The sequence below is a fragment of the Lissotriton helveticus genome, chromosome 1_1 (assembly GCF_964261635.1).
Source record: "Lissotriton helveticus chromosome 1_1, aLisHel1.1, whole genome shotgun sequence".
Classification (NCBI taxonomy): Eukaryota; Metazoa; Chordata; class Amphibia; order Caudata; family Salamandridae; genus Lissotriton; species Lissotriton helveticus.
In genome coordinates this window covers 1,860,585,152-1,860,598,431 of record NC_136057.1, presented here as the reverse complement: position 1 = coordinate 1,860,598,431, position 13,280 = coordinate 1,860,585,152, and the positions used below count along the sequence as shown (strand labels likewise).

At 43.6% G+C, this 13,280-nt stretch overlaps 1 protein-coding gene across 4 annotated transcripts in view; it reads right to left on the bottom strand.

Moving 5' to 3' along the window:
- The window catches only part of LOC144754038 (flavin-containing monooxygenase 5-like), a 289,281-nt gene that overhangs the window by 230,289 nt on the left and 45,712 nt on the right, over nucleotides 1–13,280 (bottom strand). The gene's annotated exons all lie outside the window — the stretch shown is intronic.

Below are 13,280 nucleotides of genomic sequence, written 5' to 3'. Positions count from 1 at the left end.
GGGGTTTCAGAATTTTTGTCTGTATCAGTAGAGTATTTGCAGGGTCTGATCCCAGCGATAGGAACCTGAGTCAATCTTGAGTGGGGATGTTTCAGCACCTTTGGTGGCAGTGTTAGCTGTATCTCTTTACATCCAACCTGAATTTCGAAATAAACCACTTCAGTTGGAGTCCGGATTCAGAAGCAGAGGCAACAGATGCATTTCTCTGGGGTCTTTGGCTAAAATATGACTTCCGACCCTTTTGAATGATTCCAAGGATGGTAGTGCATCGCTGGAGAAAGGCAGCAGTTCTGATCTTGATCACACCATGGTAGCCAACTCAGATTTGCTACCCAGATCTCCTAGAGGTGTTTTTTCGAGCACCAGTGCAGATAAATCACTCAGGAGACACTCATCCTTTAATATTGGAGGGCCTTCTCAGTCTGACGGCATGAAGGATTTCAGGAAAAGATGAGGCATTATATTTTTTATTTGAATTGGCTGAACAGGGAACAGCATGTATGGCAGCGAATTCCTATAGTCTCACAATTTCAGCTGGCCATATGTATATAAATTGAGCACCAGCTGGGCAAAATAACTTAGCGTGTTGGTTAATAAAAGGTAAAAAACTAAAATGCCTCCTCATCCACGCAATGGACTGATGTGGAACATTAAGAAAGATTTTGAGTTCGTTCTATCCAGGTCCAAAAATGGTGAACTGTCTTCTAAAGAGTTATCATGGATATCGGTTGTAGGGGTTCCTACATGGAGACATTGGGGACTATCGATACCGAATGTCTCCATGTAGGAAAATGATGAGAAAATTAGTACTCATATGTTTCGATCGATTGTAGGTTGGAACGTTTTGAAGGGAGATACAAACGTGGGATGTATCTGGATATATTACCAGTGATGGTCATTAATTGCACCCCTTGAATACGTGGAACTCGCTTCGAGATAAGAGACATTGATGTGACCCAAGTTCACCCCCACTGGCACAGAAGTCTAACTACGATTGGGAACCAGTGCGTTGTATGTGCAGTAACTAATTGACATATCTACCAAGTACAATTGGATAGTACAAGGTGAAATTATATACCTTTTCCCGGTGTGAGAGAGTCCACACACGGTTGAACAACCACCTCCCTCTTCGTTTGCGGGGATTACCAAGCCTTGGTGGTTTTGCCCTACCATTGTCCTGATGAAGACTCGCACGGCCGATGTGTAATCTACCCATCGAGCCATTAGACAAGTCGAAACGTCAATGCCCTTTTCTTGATCTCACCTGGACCTTGATAGACCCCCTAGTTGATGTGCTTATTTTGGAATTGATGTCCGATTTTATGCATTTTTACATCTTATTTATGAATAATATAATGGCTGGGTGACTTTTTGGGACGGTGATTCCGAACCAATCCTTCTTTTGCCAAAATTGTTATCAATTTTTTGTCACAAATTTCTGATCTTTTCACTACTTTTTCTGAACACTTATATCATCCCTGATCACTTCTATCCATGCACGCTCCCCCTCGGGGTATAATCACCTTTAAATGTTTCCTTGTATTATTGTGATCTATTCACAGTATTGAACTAATATCCATAAACTGTCTTTGTGAATAATAAGAAAAGAATTCACTGGATAAGCAATGAAGTAAAATTGTTTGGTAGTAAATAAGTCTGTTGCGCCTTGTGTTTTGGGTTTTGATGTACTTTGTTTCATATTTATTACGCAGAGCTGTTGATTTATTATATGCTCAAAAACTGCTTGCCTGAGTAACCAAGTATTGACTATTGCAACTCTTAATTGATGTTTAGGACCACTGTTTTTCTTAGTGAACAAGCTGGCAGCACTGTGGTGGATGGGCCAACAGTGGAACATCTGGGGCACTTCAGTTGGAAACAAAGCAGTTCCCCCGAATGGAAATGAGCCTGGGGAACCACAGGCTTGGACATCTAGGCCTAGATTTACTAATGCTTTGTGTTAGGTTTGCAATACTTTTGTAATACAACCCAGACACAAAGGGCCTCATTTATGAAAAGTGACGCATCGCTGCGTGAAAACAGCGAAGCGTCACTTTTCATTGCGCCCTCTTTGCGACGCCAATGATGCGTCATACTTACATTATGATGCATCATTGCGCAAGGAGTTACAGATTCGTCAGTATTTCTGACATATCTGTAAGCGCAAAAGTGATGCATTGCTGGAGTGTGTCACAAAAGTGACGCAAATCCAGCAATGCATCCTTTCACATGGGGCAAGCCCCATGTGAAAGGGCCTGGGTCAGTCTTACGCCTGCTGTGAGGCAGGTGCAAGATTTTGACGCAACGGCGTCCTAGAAGTGATGCAGTGAAATCTCATAGATTTCACTGTGTCACTTCTACGACCCTTTCTTGCGTCAATACACCCCCCCTTGCATACATTATACCTGGCGCAGGTATAATGTGGGGCAGGGGTTTATAAAGTGACGCATCTACCTCAATGCATCACTTTGTAAATATGACGCAACAAGGCACATTTTTTACGCCATTGGTGCGTCACAAAAAGTGACGCACCAGTGGCGTAAAATTGACGCAAGGGCTCATAAATGAGGCCCAAAGTGTTATGCTGGGATTAACTATCCAAAGCAAATCAGGATTTGAATTGGCTAGATTCCCAAAGTAACACAAATTTGTGTTATGCGCTGCTTTGTGTTACTTTGAGTCAAGGGGGCATCTCATGTAGGGTACATGGACATTCCCATGGAGCCATCTATCAGTTTTGCCACTATTTCCTGTCTACAAACATTCGTAGGACGGGATTTGTGCCAAAATCTTACACCTCCCCAAGGCATAGATAATAAATCGCTAATTGCGTGGCCATCACTTTTCACCTGTAAAGTAATGTAACACAGCGCTACCTTGTGTCACCCTACACCAGGGAGGCAGGTGGAGCAGGGGCATTCCGGTGCACTACCCCATGTATTTTGAAGCAAACCTAGATTTATTAAAGATAATAAACCTGAGTTTACCTCAAAATTGTGTGCCTACCCAACCTTGGGGTGTCCAGGAGAAATATCTTTATTCGTCCTTGTTATTTCCTTCTTGCATGCGTGCTGCATTCTTTAAATAAGAATGAGCCTCTAAGGTTGTCTTTTGTGTGGGAAGGAATCCCTTCCTGCACCAAAACAATCCTTCCCACAACACAGGCAACCATCCACCATGAGGCAAGGATACTACTTGTGTTGGCATTGGACAGCAAAAAGTGGTCCAGTGCAGGGAGGGAACTGAAAAGCACGTAGGGCCAGATGTAGGTAGGACTTATTTACCGATTTTTAATTACCGAATTTTACCGATTCGGTAATTAAAAATCAGTAAATAAGAAGGGGGGACATGTAGGTGCATCCAGATGTTTTTTTTACCGAATCGGTAAAAATCTGTATTTACCGATTCGGTAAATACCGACCGGTAATGCCCATTCATTCCTATGGGCTTTGAAGCCCATAGGAATGAATGGGCATTACCGATTCGGTATTTACAGAATCGGTAAATACCGAATTTCACAAGGGTGCAGGGGATGTCACTTTGACACCCTCTGGCACCCCCAAAAGAGGCTTGGGTGCCATGTGGCAGGCATACCTGCCCTAAGGGCAGGTCTGCCTGTCATATGGCACAGGTGTGCATGCACACATGTGCATGCACACCGGAATCGGTATTTTGCCATCAAATATATTTGATGGTAAAATACAGATTCGGTAAGGGTTGTGGGACTCAGAAGAGTCCCACCTACATATCAAATTTATCGAATAGGTAAAAATACCGATTCGGTATTTTACAGATTCGGTAAATTTACCGATCGGTAAATTTACCGAATCTGTAAAATATGTGGCCCTACATACCATTTCAATAATACCGGTCGGTAACGGCCGAAAATACCGATTTTCGGCCGTTACCGACCGACCTACATCCGGCCCTATATCTTTCTAAATATGGCACAGTTGGGCTCTCTCACCTTCAAGCAACACAGCACAGCATCTTGCCTTGCTGGGTTGCATGAACCGTTAGTAAATCAGGATCTTTATTTATTTACAGGGGGCTTGGAGCCCGCCCGTTGCCTACTATTGGTTTGCTTCATCGTCACTCCATTTTGCAGGTTTGCACCTTCTGGCTTCACTTCCTTTTGTAACTCAGGTTGCAACCTAAACAGTGTTTAGCAGAGCCTTGGCCCCTTCAAGTAATCTCAGAACTCTCTCTATGTTAACATCATACACAGCAGAGTAATCTTCTTATTCCTTTCCTCCTATTGAAAGATCCTTTTTCTGGGACTTTTAGTCCTGAGGATTATCTTGCTTATTTCTAAAACATAACACCAAAAAGTCGATGTACATTCCACTACAATTTCAACACTGCAGAGATATGCTCTCCAGGAATGTAACCTGAACTAAGAGTGGATTGTACACTTCTATTCCAGTGAAACGCAATATGAAATATGTACAACCAATAAACTATATTGATGTGTACATTTTGCTTTGCTGTTAATAGAACCCGTTGAAACCTTTTGTTTAAATACATGCCAACTGACTGTCATTCTATTGCTGGAAATCCTCCTTCTTCATTTAGTTGAATGAATCTCTAATTTCAGATATATGATTAGTCTGTGAGTTTCGTTCAGTGCGTTATAGGTTTCTAAATGCATAAATATTTATTTACAGTATTTCTTTGTTTTTATAACTGACCTGCTTATTAGCTATTTACTTTAGTTTATATTGTTACCCAAGCTCACAAAGGGTTATCGGATCACCCTTCTTCCTTCTGTATTGTGTGGAGCTCATTGGACACCGCCATTTCTAAGCGCTTGGTGGTCCCTTTGGCTGCTCCCATCTCTGATATTGGTGATCATGTACAGGGCGTGGGAGTCCCCGTCTGTAGCCCTGGTGCACTTTCTAAAGTCTACAAGCAATGAAAAGGATGCACTAGGGAAGAATAACATGGGAAAGCACAGCAGAGGCTGATGTGTGCTGCAGGTGAAGATGTGGACTGCACAGAGCGCTCCTCTCAGTCCGTGAGAGAAAGCAGAGACCAGCAGTCAGGTGTGGACTTGAAATAAACACAACAGAATAATCAGTATGAGTGTTTGGCAGTGCTTAATTTGAGCCGGTGGCAGCCACCAGTAATTATTTTCCGCTTCAGACATTTTCCAAGAGCACTTGTGGGAAAACAACACAAAGGGAAAAGAAGGAAGAAGATAAAGATGGAAAACCATCATAAAGAGAGAAAGCAATAACCTCTAAAAGTTAGATAAATGGGGCAAGGAGAGTCTGGTAGCAGACTAAAGAATAATGAGAAGGGTTCAAAACAGTGCAGCTTTGGTTAACCCTGGGCAGAACACTACGCTACGCTTGCAGAGTGTGCGTAGTTTGCGCAACTACGTGCTACGTGAATTGCACGTAGCACAGTGCAAAAATGCGTGGCGGGCCTTTTTTGCTTGCTCGCGTACTTCAACGTCAAGTTGGCGTCCCAGAGCGAGCAAAATCACCAGGTGAGACTTTTTTCCTCGTTCGTGATCAGCAACAACAAGGAGGGAAGGTCAGGTTTCTCATTGCGAGTGGTCGCCACCAGTCCGCATTGAAAAAGCTGCCGCTCGAGTACAAATCTACTTGAGCGGCAGAAAACGACTGCTTGCACTGTGCAAGATGCCGTTTGTAATGATTGCACAGTGCGGACAAGCATCCAGCACTGTGCAATCAGTGCAAACAGCATGTTCCCTACCGCACTATGCAGTTCGCGTAGCTTTGCGTAACGTGCGTAGTGCAAAGTGTACTTCGCGTAACTGCGCGTAGCGCTACTACGCAAACTACAACCAGTGTTAGCTTTTGTATACCGATATTGCACTGGCCACGGACTTTTGAGCAGAGCTTTGGACACTGGCACTCATTCTTTTATAAATTAAGCACTGGTGCATGGTGAGTAAATAATAACCAATTTGTATCTATAAAGGCACACCCTTGTAGAGAACCACACAGACTCACACGGTGACATACATGTTTTCAGCATCCTGCCTTCAGCCTCGATTGCATTAGAAGTCAATACCACATGGTTCCCTGGTCTGCACCATCCTATTTATTAATGGGCGTGAGTATCTACAAGCACAGATATGAAACTAAATAATTTGATCCATTCATAATGAAGTTTAGGATTAAACCTTATAGAGTCACTTTTAACGACCATTAGGTAACTAGAGATTTGCATTATTTAGTTGATGTGCAAGAACCAGCTTAGTGATAAAATATCTGGCACATCGCCCCAAAGGAATTGCAGCACAAGATAGCCAGACATGCAAAAAAGGAGTACACCAAGATTAAAAACACCGTCACACACACAATCAAAAAACTCCAGAAAAATAGTTTCACCCACAACCATTATTACATCTTTCTGTTAAACCTGTAATGAATTCTTCAGTTTGGCGGAGTTTCTCAGAATAACAGTGAATGAGAGATATGTGGTGTGGCAGTCACCTATTTGGTCAAATAGATAAACTTTGGGCCATATTATCAAGAAAGGGCGATGCATTATCGCCGCTTTTATCGGCAGGAAACTGCAGATAATGCGGCGATAATGGGCTTGATAATATGCTCTTGTGAATTCCCATAGCAGCCCAGGGTCTGGTGTTAACCTGGGCTGCTATGGGAATTCGCAAGGGCATATTATAAAGCCCATTATCGCCGCTTTATCAGCAGTTTCCTGCTGATAAAAGCGGCGATAATGTATCACCCTTTCTTGATAATATGGCCCTTTGTTTTTAAAAGTTTGTGTTTCAGTTTTAAAGGACTCTATGTATTTGTGCTTCGTTGTGTTTCTTTGTTCGAGTTGTCTGTGTCAAACTCGCTACTTAAAGCTGCCCCCAGTAAGTGTAATCTATAAATCGATTTCAAAATGCATTCCCTTTCTAGGTCTATCCCAGAGACATCTTTAGCTGTCGATATACCTGTTGCATATAATACAAATACAAGCTTCGGGTCAGTGCATTATCATTGGTTGGCTTTAGTGCCAGTCTCATTAGTTTAATTCTTATTGAAAGGCCTTCCCTCCTTTTTAGGTTTCGCCCTGGCGTTGCAACTGCGTAGCAGTTGCTCCGCCAAAGGGCGAAATCTAATGTTAGCTCTATAGTGGCGACTTGACACCGCCCCTTCTTCCATTGGCTAGCTCCATAAATGGAGGCTAGCCATTGGAAGAGATTGGCCGTCAATCACGTTTTCCAGAGAAAACGAGATTCGGGGGCGTTTCTGGGTCTTTTTTTAAGCCCCGCCCCTTGTTGCCGTGTGTCCCGGGCCGCGCTGTGATTGGCTGCAGGCCCGGGACACCCCAGTGACGTCATTTCCCGGGCCGCGCTGTGATTGGCTGCCGGCCCGGGACACCCCGTGACGTCAGCCAATCACAGCACGGCCCGGGACCTGACTTGTTTTAACAGCCATAGGCTCCTGCTACAAAGGCGAGCAGACCTGCGGCACTTCTTCTATGAGGTAGGTTAACCTATAATTAAGGCACACTCGTTAGCTTTAGGTAAGCACAATCAGCAGTGCCCGCGCTTTGGCTTCAATAATTCCGCTCAAAGGCGTGGGAGTTTTTGAAATCTGGCAGCACACTGGTGTGTCATTTTGTGTTACATAAATCTAGGGCCAATCGTTTTGTTGAAATGAATGGCGTGGTTCGCTTTTTGTTTCTTTTTTTTTTTTGCTTTGCCCTTTTGTGCGCATCACTGCAGTCTGGGGATTCCGTAGACCACCCTGGGAGGTTTTTATAAAAAAAAATCTTTGCCGCTGTACACTGCTTCCAGTTGCAAATGCTGGGTCTTTTTCCTCGTTAACTACTTGTGGATGGGAAGCCCGCCCTCCCCCCCCTAGCCTGTGTGCACCTCGTCGAAAGGCACTGTTGTATCAGTAAAGCTAGCAAATTAGCGCTTGTTTGTCTTTCAGTTCCGCCACGTTTCCATGCACATCATTATTCCAAACTGGAAAAAAATATCTAAACCTAGAGAAGACACCACGGGTCGCCTCACAAGCCTGCTGTGCAGCTGGAAACGCACACGTAAGACAAATCGCCTTTACGTCGAGGAGGCTTTAAGGGAATCGTGGATGTGTTCTGAATGCTAAATTTCAAGATACACATCTTAAAGAAAGGTTGCCATAACAACGCGTACTTTTTTGCGTGCGTGTGTGTATAAGCAGCACCATTTCTTTTTTTTAATGGCGCTCTCTGTTAATCATGACTCAGGCACTGCAGCTGGAAGCTGCGACCCTCCCACTCCAGCAGGAGGAAGCGTGTGCAAAGGATGGGGAGGCAAAAAATGATCACCTATTTGACACCACGCACTCCGAGGAACCCCGAGCCGCCCCTCCCTGCGGGGCAGTGGTGTGCTTGTGGACAAAAGCCTTAACCGGATCCGAATGACTAATACCCCTTAATTGAACATTTCCACCTGCCTGCTTTCGTATTAGGGCTGCGGGTTTACGGTGTCTCCCCAGGAATGTGCAAATGACACCCTGGGGACCCGCTCGGCCGCGGCTCCCGAGCAGTGTGGTTGTGTGCTCCGTTGAGGCCTGCGGTGCTGCCAAAGGCCGACACGCCAGGTTAATAGAACAGCGTGTCCCTGTTGTGGGGAACGTTATAGCCAGATAAATGCTCCCAGTGGCACATGCTGTACACTAACCTTCAATAGATCTGTCAGCGGCAGCATTTTCCTATTTTACACCCCCTCAGGAGCCTTTCCTTCGCACAACCAGGCGACCTTACCCGTCATTGGTTACTGTCAGATACATTACGGCTGACACAGGCAGAAGAAAGCAAGTCATGGTTTTCTTTTTTTCGTTGTTTTCTTTGTTTTGTTGCTATGCTTCATTTTTTTGTTTTACCTCTTTACCCTGCAAAAAGGTCTCTCCTCATTTTCCTGTGCTGCGTTCTGCATTTGAATTGGTGCGCCATGTGAGAAACATCCGAGCAAAATGGCTAACGTAATTGATTAATTTTTGACCTCCACAAGCAGTTGCCTCATTCTTGTTAAGGCAGGTTCCAATCAAGGTATATGCTATTCATCAAGGCTGCTTATGAGGCATTTGTTATCGCATATTGATTCAGTGTTTAATGATTTTGCTGTCTAGCTGTAGAGTAGCACGTTGACTGCATGGAAGTAGCCTCAATTGGTGCAGCAGGTGCAGCGGCACCGGAGTCCAGATGTCTGATGGCCAGTACTGATTATAGCTGTATTTTATAGTTACAACAGCAGCCAGAGTTCCCATTTCCTTCTTTGTACTCGCTGGTTACAATAGTTCCTTTATTCTTTGTATTCATGCTCGAAGTCAACACTTCGATCCAGAGCTCCTCCAGACCGCACACTGTGTGGGATAGAGGACTATCTGTGTCTCGCACGATCTTAAACCATATGTTCGTAGAAAGGGACTTTAGATTCTATATAAACGTGATTCATTACATTGTGAACTCATAATAACTCATTCCTTGTGAATGTTTTATACACTCCAGTTTTGCTTATATTTTAGTTATAATAACCAATAAAAGTATTCCATTACTGCTTAGTCGATCAACAGGTTGGCTCGCGCGGTCACCTAAATGAATCACATAGCGCAGGGCTTTAAGTGGGATGGAAAAACTGGAGGGTCTCTCAAAGGGGCGTTGCCAGGTAATTAAGGGTGTGGTTTAAAAACACGTAAACTAAATATCTGTGTTTAGTATAGTATGCTTCCCAACTTGTATTTTGCTGCTTCTGTCATTGCAACCAGATATATGATACAATGAGTAGCATCATACTTACAACAAGTCAGGACTAATGGCATTGTCAATGGTTGTTAGTTGCATAAGATAAATAAGCAGCAACTATGGCGTGTATATAATATTGTGTAAAAGCTTCCCCGTAAGCCCTGGTGACACCACGACAATGTTGCTGCTCTTGGATTTCAAAGAGAGAAGGGAAATCCAGAGAGAAAATGACTCTTGTTAAAGGATTTCCCTTCCCCGACAAGGCTCACCTGGCTTGACATCATGCCATAACTTCTCCACTGTGAGAACTGAGCAGTGTTAGCAGCGCACATCCATGTCCCTGCTGTCACTGCAGTCCGGATGAAAACGGACCGCCTGTGCCAGGGCACAAAACAGAGCCTGATAGAGACCCCTTTCGAGGCCCCCTTTAAAAAACTGCCGGTGCTCAGACCCGCACCACCTAAAGCTCTGACGTAGCGCCTTATGCTCGCTGTTCGGCCAGTACCTTCATGTTGCATAGACAGTCCTAATCCTCAGAAAATATCAGAAACAAAAAAGAAATGTTCCACATTTTTGCTTTAAAAGGGCAACATCTGCAGAGATAAACCAGTGAATTCGATAGAGAAGACAGTGAGAATATAAGTGTTTTTCTGGGTTTCGTGCCAAGAGTAACGGAACAAACTGCCAAGTCTTGCATTTGTTTATTTATTTCCAGCATTCCTGGTTGTTTAGAAGGCAATCTGTTCAAAAAAGGTATGCTGTTTTTCTCCCTCACACAACTCCCCTTGGTTTCTCTCCCTCACACGGCTCCTCTTGGCTTTCTTGGTTATGCATCTAGGTGTGGAGGTCTCTGCAGTCTGCATTCCTCGCACCCACACACACCTCATTTTCGGTGTGGCAGCCTCTCACACCATCATTTCTTGCCACATTCAGTGACAAGGATGAAAGCTTGTCCACAGTGATCAGTAAAGTTGTGCTGATCACTGCATAGCGAAGGCTGCTACTCAGCATAGTTGTTTATTAACAATAAGCACTGGCAATGCCACTAGGTTTAGGCTTCTCATGCTGGTGCAATGGTGAAGTTTTGTGTACATTTTGTATTGTGTCACAAAAAGAAAACAGACTGGCATTTAAATGTGGGCACCATATGACTGCAACAAAAATGTTAAATTTAAAAAACATTCACTGGTGTAGCTGTATTTGCTAGTGATTTTTTTTAAAGATAGGACAAAAATTTCAGTTCTGAAAGGTATTTTACCATTATTTTTGTGAATGCGACAAGTAATATTTTTGAACAGTGAATGAGACAGGTTGTCGCGACTCTCATCTGAATGTACATTTCTGTGGATGTATACCACAGACTGGAGGAATGACCTCTGGCTTCAGGGAGCCTGTGTGTGCAGCATGCAAGGACGATTGCAGGTACAATACAGGCTGCCAGTCTCACTAAATCTGCCATATCTTATTGCTTCCACATGTCAATCACAGCATCTGGCTACCCCAGGGGTCTATTCAAGTTAGGATCCGTCTATAGCTGATTTACTCAAAGATTTCATATGACAGTGGATTCATGCATTCAGGGTTGTCTCACTCAAGTGTGTCAGTGGAGGCATGTATTAAGTATGGTCTCACTTAGGTGTACCAACAGATGCAGGCAGTGAGAATGGCGGCAGCCCAGGCAGAGTTGCAGCCCGTCCTGTTCTTGCTTCACTGCCTCCTAGCTGTGCTTGCTTCCCTGCCCCCTGGCTGTGCTTGCATCCCTGCCCCCTGGCTGTGCTTGCTCCCCTGCCCCCGTTGCTCGTGCTTGCTGTCCTCCCCCCCTCCTCATTGCTTGTGCTTGCTGTCCTGCCCCCTCGTTGCTTGTGCTTGCTCTCCTGCCCTGCTATTGGCATTGTAAATGACAATGCCATTTATTTATGTTTAAAAAAAAAACATAAATAAAAATAATGTCATGAGCAATGCCAATAGCTCTAACTTTTGCAAAGGCGAAACCATTGCATTGTAAATGCTTGTTTTATGTTTGCCCCTCTCATGAAGTATAGCTTCTTCTGCCATCCTTTTCAAAAGATTACTTGTATCCTTTCTAGGCGCATATCAGAGAGAGACTTTTTCTTAATTTCACCTCTCCATGGGAGTCCATTTATTACCTTGCTCTCTTTCCTATGTGCAGTTTCCCTTCTTACATCCCCAATCCTGACCCCAGCTTTTCACTGGTGTTTTAGGGATTAGGGAAGTGTCGGGGTCATGCAGGGTAGTGTTTCAGTGTAAGGACTGGACTGTGGGTAGGGGTAGGGTCGTGCTGGGGGTATTGTTTTAGGGTTTAGGGTAGTGTTGTGGTGTTAGTGTAGTGTAGGGTAGTGTTTTAGGGTTTAGGGTAGAGTAGGGTGCCGTGCAGGGTAGTGTTGCAGTGTAGGGTGCGGACTGGGGAAGGGTGAGGGTCGTGCAGGGGGTAGTGGGTTAGGGTTTAGGGTAGTGTAGTGGTGTTTAAGTAGTGTAAGGTAGTGTAAGGTAATGTAGTGTAAGCATGATTTTAGTGTGATGTTTTTAATTAGCATAAACCATAGTACATTTATAACAATTTGCGTTATACATACATGCGCAGTTAAAACTTGCGAAGTAATGGTTTATGCGAAGGAAAAACATCGCACTAAAATCATCCGAATATTGACATGCATTCGCCACTGGCACTTGGCAGCCTAAAGTGTGCCAGCGCAGGGAGAGAAATAAACAGTGCCATATCTTCTATGGACTCTGCCTTTCACGCAATGCAGCAGAGTAAATCATTCATTTATGACCCACTTAGTCTTTCAAAGCACATGGGAGGTTAGGGCGTAACTATTGACCTACCCTCTATAACAGCTTAAGGGGAGGAGTGCCTGAGCCAGAATAATTTGTTTTATGTCCCTTCGTGACATTTATCTTGGTTCTTGCGTCATCGCAAGTCACAAGTTAAAACTAATTAAAATCCCCAAAATAAACTATAACACAGCTGTGAGGTGCGGACCAAAAGCAACCCGTAAAACAGCCTAAAACAGGTGTAGAGAGAAAGACAAAACTATTTAAATGACAAACCAAAAAAGTTAGACGCCAATGGAGTGAGAGCGCAAGGGAAAGCAGGTAAAAATGCAAATAATGAAGGAAGGAACAAGGAACCATGACGGATAGAACGTACAAATGAGCACAGAAAATAAGGAAACACGTGTAGGAGAAGAAAAAGAAGAAAGAAAATGATGAATGAAGAGTGGATAGAAGAAAGGGAAAGATCAAAGAAATAAAAAAGAGAAATGAAAAGAAAGAAAGAAAGAAAGACAGAAGGACAGCAGAAAAATATATTGAAATATAAAGAAATGTGAGATGAAAGGATGGGCACTTGAAGGAAAGAAGACAAACAAAGAATTGTCTAATGAAAGGAATACAAAAAAAATGCAAATAATGTGTGAAAGAATATAAGGAGAAACATAAGAATAAGTGGATAAAACGCTAGAAAAAAGGCTGATAGAAATAGAGAATAGACAGAAGGAAATTAAAATTGAAAGAAAGAATGAAATACGTGTAAC